Below are 15144 nucleotides of genomic sequence, written 5' to 3' on the forward strand. Positions count from 1 at the left end.
TGCTACATATTTGCAGGGAGGCCAAGATCCAGCCATGTGTGTTCTTTGGTTGGTAGTTCAGACTCTGAGAGCCCTAAGGATCCAGATTAGTTGACTCTGTTGGTCTTCCTGTGGAGTTCTTATCCCTTTGAGGGCCCATTGTTTTTCTTCCTACTCCTCCATAAGAATCACCCACTGTTTGGTTGTGGGTGTCTGTATTTGTCAGAGTCAGCTGCTGGATGGAGCTTCTCAGAGGATATCAAACTCCTGTATCCAAGCATAAAGAGTATGTAATTAAGAGTGTCAAGGATTCGTGCCTATAATCCTGGAATTTAGGACAGAGAGGCAGAAGAATTAGATGCCCAAGTTTATCACTAGATATATGTAATGTCAGAAGCCAGCATTGGCTACATGAAACCCTGCTTCAAAAGTTGTATCCAACCTTTTTAAGGAAATATGACAAAGATGAAAATAGTGACAAATAATAGTTGAGAACTTCCCATTATTCTACTGCATACATTTGTAAATCATGTGTGTGTATATGCATATATACATGTGCAGATGTGTGCACATAGACTATTCTGTACCTGAATACCCACAGAGAGTATTTAATGCACAAATATACTTGCATCAATATTTTTAAAATGTCAGAGTCACAAAGCACAAAGCTCGCTTGGATTGCAGTTTATCCAGGGAAAACATCAGGCATTCAACCTGGAAGAAATGACACGGTAATCCCAGTCCTATCCATCTCTGAGGATGCATCTGTCACTGAGTGCAGTAGAGGGTCAGCAAAGTGGACTCTGAAATAATGAGGCTGTCTTCTCTTGGTATGTGCTGTGATGATAAGCTGAATTATTTTTAAAGCAGTATGACCCTATCAGTTGTGGAGATCCTGAGCTCCAGAGAGAATATTTACAGAAGGCCTTGCAGAGAGATAAGGCTAGTTAGTGGGACTTCAAGGAGACATAGCAGCACATAGTCTATAACACAATTTGCCTGGTATGGGATTTGTGGTGTTGCTAGGCAATAGTTGGATGACACAGGGTATGAAGGAAAAGTGATACATTTATATCCTCAGTATGCCTTAGAGATATGTGGATAACCCTATCTCTATTGTAGCCCACATACTAATATCAACAGTGAAATACAACTCTGGTCTCAAAGAAAGTGAGAATTTTTTTATTAGATAGTCAAATATGAACGTGGATCCTCAGAGAACCAGACTTGGATTGTCTCACATACCATGTTCCAATATGATAATAGTTTCATGATATATATACATTAACAGCACAAAGAAAATTGTACAACAGTTTTCTAGAAGATTGATGGAAACATGAATCAGATTCCTCAGGGAACCTAGATGTTTTCCTATGAGGATGCTTTAGCCATTGGGTTGGTGTAAGTTACCCTGGATCACTAAGTTATCTTCCTAGCTCTCTCTCAGATGCTCACCTTGTCCCATTTTCCTCTTGGTCCTCATGAGCTCAAAATGGAGTAGTGTTTATTCCTTTTGTGAACTCTGGTCTCCACATCTCTGTTAGAATATAAACGTTCTAGGAACAGGATACTTTCTTGTCCTCTGTAATATACTGGAACTTTATTCAGATACAAACTAATTATTGAAAGCATTTTTAATCAAATAATTTCTACTCACACCAATGAGAATAAAACATGATTTTTTTAATGTTTTGTCCAAATAACATGTAAGTAATGTTCATTCAAGTTAAGTGTATCAATCAAATTATATGTTAATAGCACAATGTTGAGTAATAATAATTTATGATATACTGCATTACAAAAGATTCATTGGATTCAGTCAGAACCACAGATTGCACAAGCAAGATCTACAGTGAAAAAAACAACAAAACAAACAAACAAACAAACCAGGAAGAAGACTGGTGATCTTTTCAACAGAATAGAGCCTACTCAGTTGTGGAAAATTGAGTACAGTCTTGTCCGAGATTCTAGGAGGCAGTGCCTCACAAACATTATATCACTGGAAGGCAAGGAAATCTTCCTGGCTGTGGTACTTTAAGTAGCAGTTGACAAAGTTGTTCTGTGAAGTAACCTGAGATCTCAGAACTTGCCACTGTATAGTAACAGACACTGGTATTAAACAAAGCATTGGCCACTATAGTTATTAAGGTGTAAGGAAAGTAACAGAAAGGATTATGATGATATAACACTGAACATGAAGTTTGAAGATAGCACTAGCCAGAATTTGCTACAGATACACAGCCTTGTCTTCCCTAACCATTCAATGACTACCTGTCAGAACCTCAGTAGAGCAGTGAAGGGCAGGGAAACAAAGACTGAAGTAGGATATCTGTGGGGAAAAAAAGTGAGAGAAATCAAGAGAAAGGAATAAAGGAGAGTTAGAGAAAATGAAATATTTGCCAATTTTTGTCTATTAAAATATCATTTATAAAAAGAAATAAAGCTAGGTCTAGACAAGTATTTTTGGATGAATTAAAATAAAATCTCTTAATGATAGATAAAATAAAAGTAAACATCATAAATAATACTAATTATAAAAATATACAAATAAATACAATGTTGAGAGTGCTGGCAAGTGACTGTAATGTAAGTGGTTGGAAGGTGTATCATAAGAAGGAAGGAAGGAAAGATGGAAGGAATGAAAGAATTTGGGGAGAAGGAGAATGAGAGCAAGAAGAGGATGAAGGAAGGAGGGAGGGATGGAGGTATGAAGAGAGAAATAAACGAAAGAGTATTAAGAAACATAAATGGAAAAGAAAGGTAAAGGGGACGTGTATACATACTTTCTAAGCTTACTAGTTAAATTTACCAATAAGACACTTGTAATGCATTACTTTTATGCATTCTGCCTCAAATAAGGAACCAGAATCTATCTGGTGAAGGCACAGTCAAGACAGCTACATAAGCCTAGAGACTTCTGTGCACAAGTGTGTAAGATTGAGGATATTAATTTTACACTATAGAAATATAGATACTCAGGAATAGTGATTTCTTTTATTGTTGAGAATACTTTTCGTTATCTTTTTGTTTTTTATTTTAAATTAATTTGAAAATCATTCTTTTTAACGCTATGAAGAATTGAGTTGGAATTTTGATGGGGATGGCATTGACTCTGTAGATTGCTTTTGGCAAGATGGACAGATTAACTCTATTAATCCTGCCAATCCATGAGAATGGGAGATCTTTCTATCTTCTGAGATCTTTAATTTTTTTCTTCAGAGATTTGAAATGTTTTGTTATAAAGACATTTCACTTGCTTGGTTAGAGTCACACCATGATATTTTATATTATTTGTGATTATTGTGAAGGGTGTATTTTCCCTAATTTCTTTCTCAGACTGATTATCCTTTGAGTAGATGAAGGCTGCTATATCTTTCAGTTAATTTTATATCCAGCTACATTGCTGAAGTTGTTTATCAGGTTTTGGAGTTCACTGTTGGCATTTTGGGGCTCACTTATTTTGGGGTATTCTATCATACCATCTGCAAATAGTGATATTTCAAACTTCTCCTTTCCAGTTTCTATCCCTTTGACCTCATTTTGTTCTCTACTTGTTCTGGCTAGAACTTTGATTACTATATTTAATAGGTAGGGAGAGAGTGGGCAGCCTTGTCTAGTCCCTGATTTTAATGGGATTATTTAAAATTTCTCTCCATTTAGTTTGATTTTGGCTACTGATTTGCTGTATATTACTTTTACTATGTTTAGGTATGGGCCTTGAATTCCTGATCTTTCCAAGACTTTTTATCATGAATGGGTGTTGGATTTTGTCAAAGGCTTTCTCAGCATGCAATGAGATGATTATGTGATTTTTTTTCCTTTGAGATTGTTTATATAATCAATATATATAGTGGGTTGTGTTGATGGATTCCTACCTCAAGCAGTATTACAAAAAAATAGTGGCAAAAAAATATATAGTATTGATACAGAGACAGTCAAATAGATCAATAGAATAGAATTAAAGAACCAGAAGTTAACCCATACATCTATGCTTACATGATCTTTGACAAAGGAGCTAAAACCATCCAGTGGAAAAAAGACAGCATTTTCAAAAATAGTGCTGGCTAAACTGGTGGTTAGCATGTAGAAGAATGTGAATTGAGCTATTCTTATCTTCTTGTACAAAGCTCAAGTCCAAGTGGATCAAGGACCTCCACATAAAACCAGATACACTGAAACTAATAGAAGAGAAAGTTGAGAAGAGCCTAGGACACATGAGCACAGGGGTAAATTTCCTAAACAGGACACCAATAGCCTATGCTCTAAGATCAACAATAGACAAATGAGACCTCAAATAATTGCAAAGATTCTGTAAGGCAAAAAAAAACTGTCAATAGGACAAAACAACAACCAACAGATTGGGAAAAAAACCTACTACCAATCCTAAGTCTGATAGAGGAATAATATTCAATATTTGCAAAGAATTCAAGAAGTTGGACTCCATAGAAACAAATAACTCTATTTTAAAAAATGGGGAACAGAGGTAAACAAAGAATTCTCAACTGTTGAGTACCAAATGGCTGAGAAGCACCAAAAGAAATGTTCAACATCCTTAGTCATCAGAGAAATGCAAATCAAAACAACCCTGAAATTCCACTTCACACCAGTCAGAATGGAAAAAAAAAAATTCAGGTGAGAGCCGATGCTGGCGAGGATGTGGAGAAAGAAGAACACTCCTCCATTGTTGGTGGGATTGCAAGCTGGTTCAACTACTCTGGAAATCTGTCTGGAGTTTACTCAGAAATTTAGACATAGCACTACCTGAGTACCCAGCTATATCACTCCTGGGCACAAACCCAAAAGATGTTCCAATGTATAACAAGGACACATGATCCACTGTATTCAAAGCAGCCGGGAAAGAACCCAGATTTTCTTTAGCAGAGAAATGGATATAGAAAATGTGATATAATTATGCAATGGATTACTATACAGCTATTACAATCAATGAATTCATGAAATTCTTAGGCAAATGGATGGAATTAGAAAATGTCTTGAGTGAAGTAACTCAATCAAGAAAGAACACACATGGTATTCACTCACTGATAAGTAGATATTAGTGCAAAAGCTTGGGATACTGGAAGATACAATTCACAGACCACATGAAGCTCAAGAAGGAAGACTGAAGTGTTGATACTTCAGTCTTTCTTAGAAAGGGAACAAAATACTCACAGGAGGAAATACGGAGACAAAGTCTGCAGCAGAGTCTGAAGGAAAGGCCATCCAAAGACTGCTTCATCTGGGTATCCATCCCAGATAGACACCAAACCCCGACACTATTGTGAATGGCAAGAAGTGCTTACTGACAGTAGCCTGATAAAGCTGTCTCCTGAGACAGTCTATCTGAGCCTGACAAATACAGATATGGATGCTTTCAGCCAACCATTGAACAGGGTCCCCAGTGGAGGAATTAAAGAAAGGACTGAAGAAGCTCTTCAACTCCATAGGAAGAAAAACAATATCAACCAACCAGACCTTCTAGAGCTCCTATGGCCTAAACCATCAAACAAAGAGTACACATGGAGTCACCCATGGCTCCAGCTGCATATGTAGCAGAGGATGGCCTTATCAACCATCAATGGGAGTTGAGGACCTTGGTCCTTTGAAGGCTCAATGCTCCAGTGTAGGGGAATGCCAGGGAGGGGAAGCAGGAGTGTATGAGTGGGTGGTGAAACACCCTCAGAGAAGCATTAGGAGGTAGGATGGGATGGTAGTTTCTGGAAGGGAAACCAGGAAAGGGAATAACATTTGATATGTAAATAAACAAAATGTCCAATAAAATATTTTTAAAAAGAAATATAGGTACTTACAAAATGAGGAAGTACACATATATTGTCTTGTGTGACCTGATAGAAATTCAAAGCTATTCACCTGCCCTTGTTTCAATGTGTTCTCCAAAGATATTCTTATTTTATATGATGAGAGCTCTTAGAATAGGTAGGTGACTCATCTGGTAATCTACCTTTCATCCAAGCATGATTAATCAATGTGAAGATGCTGAACATAGTGATAACCCCAGATTTGTGTGGGTAGATATAATCAGATCTCTGGAGCTTATCTGACAGCCAGTCTAGCAAAACTGATTTAAAATTTGACACATTTCTCAGAAAGTAAGGTAGAGAACAATCAAAAAACACATCTGGCTTCTTCAGGAATAATCAGTACATACATGTACACACAGCCATATGAACACACACAAAAACCCCATCATTACCATCACACAATGTGCTTTTCCTCAAAATGTCTCTGAAGGAAGTATGCCACTGGGAGTGAGCACTTTTAGGATTCATAGCTTGGCCCTACTTCCCAAGCTTCCTGACTCTCTTCTTCCTGTGTGTATATGAAATGTGATCACTCTGCTTCCTGAGAAGCCCTTCACGATCCTGATGCCATGCCTTCCTCAATGATGAACTATATCTTCTCTGTGCCTGTAATCCAAATTAAACCCTTCCTTCTTGACATGGTCTTTTATTGTAAAGTCTTATCACGGCAACAAGAAAGAAACCAATACAGTAAAATAGGGTGATATACTGATTCTTCTGCATGATGAATTGATCACCCAGGATGTTCACTGTCATCCTCTCTTTGACTGGTTGATAGAATGAGAATAGCTTCCAAAGATTCATATATTTAGTTTCTTGGACTCCAGTTGGTAGAACTATTGAGGAAGCATTAAGAGGTGTTGCCTTGTTGGAAGAGGTGTTTCACTTGAGGAAGTATTTGAGACTTTAAACTCCATACCTTTCCCAGTTAGCATTTTCTGCCTTGTGCATGTGGTCCAAGATGTGAATTCTCAGCTACTACTCCAGCATCATGGCTACTTGCCTGCTACCTTGCTGAGCACCACGATGGTCATGGACTGTATCACTCTGGAACTGTGAGCCTCAAATTCAAAGGCTTGTTTTATAAGTTGCCTAGATCATGATGTTTTTTTTCACATCAATTGAGAAGTAACTTAAAAAACTACCTACATCTTTCTGGGAAGAATTTTCTATATTAGAGATATGGAAGCTTATTACTGTTAGAAAACCCCCCACACACACATATGCAGGAACACTCACTAATGACCTTTTCTTCTATCTAAATTTAAAAACCTTGGTGAGACTCCTCTGCAAGTTTTAACTGCTACATCAGCTAGAGACTGACCCTTTAAATAAAGATTCAACACTGCAAAATCATGACTAAAAAAGCCCACCACTTCCTGACCAGCTGGTCTGCTGGCACAAGGGAAGACATCTTGCCTTGCTTGCTTCCACATTTGATTTTTTTTTTCTGATATATTTCAGAGGCATTCTCTTTTTTTCAATATGTTTGTTTCCTCAAAGTCAGTGCAGCTGAGGAAATTGAGCTGCAGGAGAGAAGCAGCGTGTGATTGGTACGCCTGCACAGTCAACACAATCATTCCCTATGTCTGGCTTCCAGGACTTTTATCATCATTGAGGAGAATTACAGAGCTAAATGCATATGTCTTTGTGGTCAAACGCTGAATTAGATTTAAAGACAGTCTATAGATGGGAAAATGGTGAGGTATTTTGACTCATGAGCTGTACCATAGGAAATGAGCTAAGAAACTTATTGTTTCCCCTGTCTCTATCCTTCCTGATGTTCCCCTTGCACTCAACTTTTTCACACTGTTGGACACATGAAAGCATTCCAACCAAGCAGCCCAAGTTGATCTCTCTCTATTTGGAACATCATCTGAGTTTTATAGTGTATACCAAACAAGGTAACAATTAAAGCTAATTAAATGAGGTTAAATAAAATCAGTTCTGCAAAAGTGCCCATTATGAACAGTAGTATACCAATGCATAGCATTATTACTGCAAATAATTAAAATTAATTTCTTCTGTGCCTTCATTTATTTGCTTTTTAGCTCTTTGGGGTGCTTTCTGCTGGAGGTTCCATGTCAGCCAATTCATGAAAGAAAAGTGGGAGACACTAAATTGTAATGGGTTAGCCTGATGCCGCTTGTCTGTTAATACTTAGCTGGAACCCCAAAACTTGTTGTCCCAGAGAGGGGACAGACTGTATGTAAATGCAAGCTAAATGATCCTGCTCCCAGTAAATTGTGATTGGTAAATAAAGATGCTAACAGCTAATAGTTGGGTTGAAGAAACACAGGTCAGATTTAGATTTTCCTGGCTTGGGATTGGTAGAGAGAGAGAAAGAGACGTACTTGATGGAGGGAAAGAAAGTTGTCAAGAGTTAAGAGTCAAGAGAGAGTGTCCCTGAGGCCTGACCAATTGGAGCTAAGAGCAACCCAGATGAAACATTGTTAGTAATAACTCAGGGTTATCAATTAGAAAGTATATTGTCATAGCATGGAGTCTAGGTATCTGCCCATCTCTTGTGCTAATTAAAGCTTATTGTAAATACAAAGACTGTGCATATGTTTTACACCCAAGAATTCAATGATAAAGGCAAAGCAGAAACCACAGGCCGGGATTTAAATAATTTCCACAACACTATTTTGTTATGTATTTATTATAGGTGGAATTACTTGGTGAGTCAAAATCATAGTGATCTTATTTCTTCTTCCTGGTGTTTTGTCCTTGAAATTCCTCACTCAGCATCACAAAAGAAACAGTGCCAGAAGCCACATTCAGCTCTACTTAGACAGCCAGAAATGGAATAAATGCAGTATGATGGATAAGCTTCAGACCAGGGAAATGATATTACTAATTAAATCATGAAACATTAGGCAGGCTGTGAAGCACAGATATATTTAAAATTGTAACAGCTTTAGCTTATTTTTAGTGGTTGCATATTGAATGATCTGAGTGAAACTGTTAATACTTGCCAGCCTAAGTCTAAGATGTTTGTTCCTATAGAATTTTCAAGGGTAATACTCAATCTAAAGTAAGTTCTGAGCTAATGAGTCTATTTCTTCTGTATCCTACTTTCTTTCTAGAAATCTTTCTAGACCTAGAATATGATTTTTGCCCAATTTTAGAAGCCACTTCAAAACTTTTCTAGGACCCAAAGTATAGGTTGAGGAAGGAAGAAAGAAAAGGCTAAAGAGACAGAATTATGATGCAAAGCAGATTCATCCTGTGACAGTTCCATGACACCTTCAGATTGCTGGCTGCACCTTTTGCATTTGGCACATGAAAAAAACAACCAAAAAACTTAGAAGTCAAACTATGCTTAGAAAAGTTACCTTCTCCAACAATTCTCAGTTAAAAAAGATGAATCTTAATTTTAAAAATATTATCTTCATATACATTAATTATAGAATTATCTGTAATGACAGTTTCCTTTAACACATGCCATTTTTATACATGTACATGATTTATTCCAATCACATTCACCCCAGTAATCCTCTCTTGTCGACTGCTAATTCTGATCCTTTTCCTGACCTCTTGTACTTCTGATATTTTTTTTCATTACCCAACAAATAGTATTGGGATTACTAAAAGAAGCATGAGAAAGGGGTTGTTTATAGCAATGTGGACTCCTCGCTGTTGGCTATGCTACTAAAGTAAATTATCTCTGTCTTGTCTAGCAATCTTTAACTGTGTATAGATCATATTGAGGAATGGAAGCATCATATAAACACCCCTTACAGATGAAACTGCTAAAAAGCTAATTTTATTTACAATGGGATATTTTTTTCTCCCAAGTTATGTGTATCTTTCTATTATCCTTCAGCACTCTAAATAGATAAAATAAAATAAATAAACCCAGAATTTTCCCACAGAGGTGGTTACTTTCTGAATTAAATAATTGCAATAACTAAATATTTGAAGCCACTGAAAACTGAATAAAACTGTGGGCCTGAAGTCAAAGCCATCTGTGTTCTCAGGCTAGATCAGATGGAAAATTATGTGTCCACAAGCATCTCACCCAGGGTTATCTTCATCTACTTCCCTAAGTTGGATCAATAATATTTACTGTGTTGGTAAGATAAGATTGAATGGAGGTAATTTTTATCAGACTTCAAGAAAACAAAATGGAGTTGTAAAATGGTTAATTAGTAAAATATTATTGTTCACACTTGAGGCACTGAGTTATGATGCCTAGAATGCACATAAAAGCCAGGTACAGTAGCACAGGTATCCAACCACACTAGACAGAGGCAGGAGGACCTTTTGAGCTCACTGACCAGGTAGTCTAGGAACATTCATGATCTCCAGCTTCACTGAGATAGTCTCAAAACATGAATACAGAGAGGTTGAATAATTTGCTTCTAGACTTCATGTGCAGACATCCACAAACAGGCAATCCCATGTACATTTGAGCACACATTCACAAACACATATAACATATACATCATACCACCCCTACACACACACACACACACACACACACACACACACACACACACGTGGTATGAAAGGGACAGGCCAGAGTAATTACAGCATCTTCAAATTTTTGCTCATGTGTTTGCTCATTCTCTGAATAAATATGTGCTTAAATATATTACACATCTTAAAGCACCATGTGTACATCTTATTCAGCATAAATATTAGATTGAGTTCAATAGATGTGTAGCTTAAGATGAAAGGCTTGGGTATTTTGTCAGTGCATAGTAAGAAAGGATCTGAAGGAGGTTGCAGCCCCATAGGAGGAACAATATGAACTGGCCAGTACCCCCAGAACTCCCAGGGACTAAACCATTAACCAAAGAGTACACATGGAGGGACACATGGCTCCAGCTGCATATGTAGCAGAGGATGGCCTTGTTGGACATCAATGGGAGGAGAGTCCTTTGGTCCTGAGAAGGCTTGATGCCCCGGTGTAAGGGATTGCCAGGGCCAGAAAATGTGAGTGGGTGGGTTGGTGAGCAGAGAGAGGGCGTATGGGATAGGGAGTTTTCAGAAGGAAAACCAGGAAAGAGGAGACTATTTGAAATGTAAATAAAATAAAATAAAAAAAATAATTAATAAAAAAGAGAAAAATTGTTTTTAAAAAAATGTTTGCTTTTCAAAATCTCTTTAGATTCCTTGGCGAGTTTACCAACTTATCTTAGAGCAAGAGATGGTACTTGCTGTCAAACCTTGCATGTCAAAATATTGTCTGTCTATGTCTTTAATGATGAAAGTAACACATTTATTACTGGAAATAAAATTCACAGGGGAAAAATGCCTTTGGTCAGTAAATTATGATCATGGACCTCATCTTTCCATATACATTGTCAATTTGCCAAATTCAAGGCCAGGAGCTTTGCTGCAATCAGATATTAAAATCATTTCTCTCATTTTCTGTTGACAAGGATTTGTACTTGAAATTACAAGTTGCAAATATTTCATCAGCATCTACATCTGCTCATCTTTCAGTTCCTTAATAGGGTCTGAGAAATTTTCTAGCTAACTACATTTGTTATTTGTAATTATATGTGTGTGTGTGTGTGTGTGTGTGTGTGTGTGTGAGAGAGAGAGAGAGAGAGAGAGAGAGAGAGAGAGAGAGAGAGAGAAAGAAAGAGATAGGAGGCTGTGCGTGTGTTGTGTGCATCATGTGCTCTTACGTGGGTACATGCCTGTTTACATATACCTGTCTGTGGTAAATTTGACTGACTTTAAAGCAATAATGATAACATTAGTGAATAGGAAGGACAGTGAAACATGACTCAATTTTTTTCTCCTATTGCCTATTTGGTTCTTAAATGGAAGGCTGCATTGTCAAGTCTCTGAGCCCATCTAACTTTTACCTAACACAAAGACACAGAAATATAGACACATACACACACACACACACACACACACACACACACACACACACACACACCCATACAGTTGCTCAGACTCCTACCAGCTACACCTATCTGTTCCCTCTTCTACCCAAGTAATATTGCTTACAAAGAATGACTGCCTTTGGCCTAGCCTATACATGGACAGACAATTCAACGTTTGAAAGTGAAATAAACAAGATTATTGTTCCTAAAACTTTTTCAAATAATGAAACTTCAGAATAACAGTAAGAAAATCTGCCACCACCACACACCCCCTCCCCGAAGCGCACTTGTATATAATTATCCCATGTTTGGGTATATCACTGTTGATTTTAGGGTCCTCAAATCTCATCAAACAGCACAGGATAGACCCAGGTTAATTTTAGCATTTATATTTTCATGTTGGTGTGAAGTTTTATAGACTTTGGTATAGTTTTATCTCACCAAGTAGTTTACCATTATCATCATAAATAACCTATTTCGGGGACCCGCCGAACTTAGGAAATTAGTCTGAACAGGTGAGAGGGTGCGCCAGAGAACCTGACAGCTTCTGGAACAGGCGGAAGCACAGAGGCGCTGAGGCAGCACCCTTTGTGGGCCGGGGACAGCCGGCCACCATCCGGACCGGAGGACAGGTGCCCGCCCTGCTGGGGAGGCGGCCTAAGCCACAGCAGCAGCGGTCGCCATCTTGGTCCGGGACCCGCCGAACTTAGGAAATTAGTCTGAACAGGTGAGAGGGTGCGCCAGAGAACCTGACAGCTTCTGGAACAGGCGGAAGCACAGAGGCGCTGAGGCAGCACCCTTTGTGGGCCGGGGACAGCCGGCCACCGTCCGGACCGGAGGACAGGTGCCCGCCCGGCTGGGGAGGCGGCCTAAGCCACAGCAGCAGCGGTCGCCATCTTGGTCCCGGGACTCCAAGGAACTTAGGAATTTAGTCTGCTTAGGTGAGAGTCTGTACCACCTGGGAACTGCCAAAGCAACACAGTGTCTGAGAAAGGTCCTGTTTTGGGCCTTCTTCTTCGGCCAGGAGGAGGTCCAAATACAAGATATCTGCGCACCTTCCCTGTAAGAGAGCTTGCCAGCAGAGAGTGCTCTGAGCACTGAAACTCAGAGGAGAGAATCTGTCTCCCAGGTCTGCTGATAGACGGTAACAGAATCACCAGAAGAACAATCTCTAAACAGAGTCAACTATAACTACTAACTCCAGAGATTACCAGATGGCGAAAGGTAAATGGAGGAATCTTACTAACAGGAACCAAGACCACTCACCATCACCAGAACCCAGCACACCCACTTCGCCCAGTCCAGGGAACCCCAACACACCTGAGAACCTAGACCTAGATTTAAAAGCATATCTCATGATGATGGTAGAGGACATCAAGAAGGACTTTAATAAATCACTTAAAGAAATACAGGAGAACACTGCTAAAGAGTTACAAGTCCTTAAAGAAAAACAGGAAAACACAATCAAACAGGTAGAAGTCCTTACAGAAAAAGAGGAAAAAACATACAAACAGGTGATGGAAATGAACAAAACCATACTAGACCTAAAAAGGGAAGTAGACACAATAAAGAAAACTCAAAGTGAGGCAACACTAGAGATAGAAACCCTAGGAAAGAAATCTGGAACCATAGATTTGAGCATCAGCAACAGAATACAAGAGATGGAAGAGAGAATCTCAGGTGCAGAAGATTCCATAGAGAACATTGGCACAACAATCAAAGAAAATGGAAAATGCAAAAAGATCCTAACTCAAAATATCCAGGAAATCCAGGACACAATAAGAAGACCAAACGTACGGATAATAGGAGTGGATGAGAATGAAGATTTTCAACTCAAAGGTCCAGCAAACATCTTCAACAAAATTATTGAAGAAAACTTCCCAAATCTAAAGAATGAGATGCATATGAACATACAAGAAGCCTACAGAACTCCAAATAGACTGGACCAGAAAAGAAATTCCTCCCGACACATAATAATCAGAACATCAAATGCACTAAATAAAGATAGAATACTAAAAGCAGTAAGGGAAAAAGGTCAAGTAACATATAAAGGCAAGCCTATCAGAATTACACCAGATTTTTCACCAGAGACTATGAAAGCCAGAAGAGCCTGGACAGATGTTATACAGACACTAAGAGAACACAAACTGCAGCCCAGGCTACTATACCCAGCCAAACTCTCAATTATCATAGAGGGAGAAACCAAAGTATTCCACGACAAAACCAAATTCACCCATTATCTCTCCACGAATCCAGCCCTTCAAAGGATAATAACAGAAAAAAACCAATACAAGAACGGGAACAACGCCCTAGAAAAAACAAGAAGGTAATCCCTCAACAAACCTAAAAGAAGACAGCCACAAGAACAGAATGCCACCTTTAACAACTAAAATAACAGGAAGCAACAATTACTTTTCCTTAATATCTCTTAACATCAATGGTCTCAACTCGCCAATAAAAAGACATAGACTAACAAACTGGCTACACAAACAAGACCCAACATTTTGCTGCTTACAGGAAACTCATCTCAGAGAAAAAGATAGACACTACCTCAGAATGAAAGGCTGGAAAACCATTTTCCAAGCAAATGGTATGAAGAAACAAGCAGGAGTAGCCATCCTAATATCTGATAAGATTGACTTCCAACCCAAAGTCATCAAAAAAGACAAGGAGGGACACTTCATTCTCATCAAAGGTAAAATCCTCCAAGAGGAACTCTCAATTCTGAATATCTATGCTCCAAATACAAGAGCAGCCACATTCACTAAAGAAACTTTAGTAAAGCTCAAAGCACACATTGCACCTCACACAATAATAGTGGGAGACTTCAACACACCACTTTCACCAATGGACAGATCATGGAAACAGAAACTAAACAGGGACACACTGAAACTAACAGAAGTGATGAAACAAATGGATCTGACAGATATCTACAGAACATTTTATCCTAAAACAAAAGGATATACCTTCTTCTCAGCACCTCATGGTACCTTCTCCAAAATTGACCACATAATAGGTCACAAATCAGGCCTCAACAGATTCAAAAATATTGAAATTGTCCCATGTATCCTATCAGATCACCATGCACTAAGGCTGATCTTCAATAACAAAATAAATAACAGAAAGCCAACATTCACATGGAAACTGAACAACACTCTTCTCAATGATACCTTGGTCAAGGAAGGAATAAAGAAAGAAATTAAAGACTTTTTAGAGTTTAATGACAATGAAGCCACAACGTACCCAAACCTTTGGGACACAATGAAAGCATTTCTAAGAGGGAAACTCATAGCTATGAGTGCCTTCAAGAAAAAACGGGAGAGAGCACATACTAGCAGCTTGACAACACATCTAAAAGCTCTAGAAAAAAAGGAAGCAAATTCACCCAAGAGGAGTAGACGGCAGGAAATAATCAAACTCAGGGGTGAAATCAACCAAGTGGAAACAAGAAGAACTATTCAAAGAATTAACCAAACGAGGAGTTGGTTCTTTGA

At 38.5% G+C, this 15144-nt stretch overlaps 1 protein-coding gene across 4 annotated transcripts in view; it reads left to right on the forward strand.

The window, feature by feature from the left end:
* The window catches only part of Cntnap5a (contactin associated protein-like 5A), a 902587-nt gene that overhangs the window by 102570 nt on the left and 784873 nt on the right, over window positions 1-15144 (forward strand). The window lies entirely within an intron of this gene.

The sequence above is a fragment of the Mus musculus genome, chromosome 1, assembly GCF_000001635.26.
Source record: "Mus musculus strain C57BL/6J chromosome 1, GRCm38.p6 C57BL/6J".
Taxonomy (NCBI): Eukaryota; Metazoa; Chordata; class Mammalia; order Rodentia; family Muridae; genus Mus; species Mus musculus.